We start from the raw sequence: 2,347 nt of genomic DNA, 5'->3' as shown, positions 1-2,347 counted from the left end.
TTTTTTCTTGCTCAGGGTCACTTACGTTTTGTTCTATTGGAAGAGGACCACCCTATTACAGGGGGGCAATCTGCTTTATCTGAATTTCACAAATTTAAATATTAAATTAATTCAAAAACACCCTCCATGTTGATAATAAAATGAACCATCACAATCATTTAAGATATAAGGTGAAAATTTCTTCCTTGTCATCATCAAATTAAGGAACAAATCACTCTTCCTTAATGTAAATCTAAAAGAAGAAGAAACACATAAAAATGCAAAGAAAACAGATATTATGTGGGATTCTTACCCTTTTCTCCTAAAAATGTAGTCAAGGTATCTAACCTGGGGAAAATAGCCATCAAAGAAGTCAGTTATCTGATGGCACAAATCACTTCCCCACAGGGCTTGCAGGGAAATATGAGTGAAAGAGTGGTCAGTCTATTACAAGAGTATTTTATTCAAAGTCATAATGTTTTTCTCCCTTAATCCAAGTGATTAGAGTTCCCAAAGTTAGCCTTAAAGATTAATAGTGTTAGCATGAAGAAGACCTTCCAGTCATGTCTGAGCTGTATGACTATCAAACCCCATTTTGTACATCTAGTACAAGAATGTATAAGAAGGGAGTTATACAGAGATTGCTCTGGGAGCTTAAATCATTAACATATGTTTGTGGGTTTTTTGTTTCTTTTTCTTGTTTTTTTTCGTTTGTTTGTTTCGTTTTTGGTCCCAGTCTTCAAATATGAGATCCTAGAGGAATATATGGGGAAGAAGAGAGTCACATTTAACACTTTTCTCCAAGATTTGAGAACATTCCTAAATAAGAACTGGTCCTAAATATGCGTCTGGTGTTTGCGTAGATAAGGGATCTACAGAGTAGCCAATCCCAATAGGGCCCGACAGGATGTGTTGCAGTACACTTAGAATATGATCTAGGTAACTCTCACTTTAGTCTGCAACTTTGTAGCTCCACAAGAAGGCAGAAGAGGACCTCATTAGTTCTAGTCATTCCATAAGACTAAAAGTATAGGTTAAAAAAGAGGGAGGATCAGCAGAACTTTGCAAATGGCTACTGAGTAAAGTGAGAAACATGGAATACCCAGAAAGTGTTGAGGTCATCTACATCTGGAAAGATCAAGGCAAGGGGTGATGTCTCTTAGAAGCATTCCTTATGTACAGACTGGAGAGTGTTGAATACAATCTAGCAAAACACACAATGTGTGTACAAACACACACACATACACATACACTATTTACTTGGAATCACCAAATTAGCAGAGGTCCACAGCATTAGGAAAAGAAAGATAGACTGAATCAGAACAAGGCAGTAATCCATCCCACTGATGATTCCTGGACATTCAGATGAGGAGACCTAGCTTGTTTTATTCTTTTTTCTTATAGAGAATGCACCTGGGGGGGAAAAAAATGCAAGGGGTGGGGGAAGAGGTCTTGGAGCCAGAAAACACCATTCCTCCCCTATTAAAGCAATAATAGTTCAAAAGAGGAGGACATTTTTGAATCAAGTTTGGTGCTGAAACTTTAAAAAAAATTGAATTAATTTCAATTAATGGAGTAGTAATATTGTATTAGTCATTTAACAATTGTGAAAACTTTATAATCACACCCAGACCTAGAGGAAAAATGGAATCCAATAGAATTGAAAGCAGTGATTGGAGGAAAGTGGTAAAGAAAAGTGATACTATCTACCATGTTATAAATTTTACAATTCTGTTGACAAGACAGGTAACAAAACAGTATTATCTAACTTAGAATCTGTTATTAAAAATTAATAGGCAAAAATTCCCATGATTGTAATACACAAAGCCTTTTAATTAAGAACCCCAGAAACCTGGGGCTCCTGGGTGGCTCAGTGGGGGTTAAAGTCTCTGCCTTCGGCTCAGGTCATGATCCTGGGATCCCGGGGTCAAGCCCTGCATTGGGCTCTCTGCTCAGAGGGAGCCTGCTTCCTCCTCTCTCTCTGCCTGCCTCTCTGCCTACTTGTGATCTCTGTCTGTCAAATAAATAAATAAATAAAATCTTTTTAAAAAGGACGTAAAAATAATAATAAATAAAAAACCCTAGAAACCCATAAAATCATCTTTATTTTTTTTAATTTATTTATTTTTTTCAGCATAACAGTATTCATTGTTTTTGTACCACACCCAGTGCTCCATGCAATCTGTGCCCTCTCTAATACCCACCACCTGGTTCCCCCAACCTCCCACCCCCACCCCTTCCAAACCCTTAGATTGTTTTTCAGAGTCCATAGTCTCTCATGGTTCACCTCCCCTTCCAATTTCCCCAAACTCCCTTCTCCTCTCTATCTCCCCATGTCCTCCATGCTATTTGTTATGCTCCACAAATA

The sequence above is a fragment of the Mustela nigripes genome, chromosome 3 (genome assembly GCF_022355385.1).
Source record: "Mustela nigripes isolate SB6536 chromosome 3, MUSNIG.SB6536, whole genome shotgun sequence".
Taxonomy (NCBI): Eukaryota; Metazoa; Chordata; class Mammalia; order Carnivora; family Mustelidae; genus Mustela; species Mustela nigripes.
The sequence above is the reverse complement of the archived record's forward strand: the minus strand, read 5'-3'. Positions refer to the sequence as shown.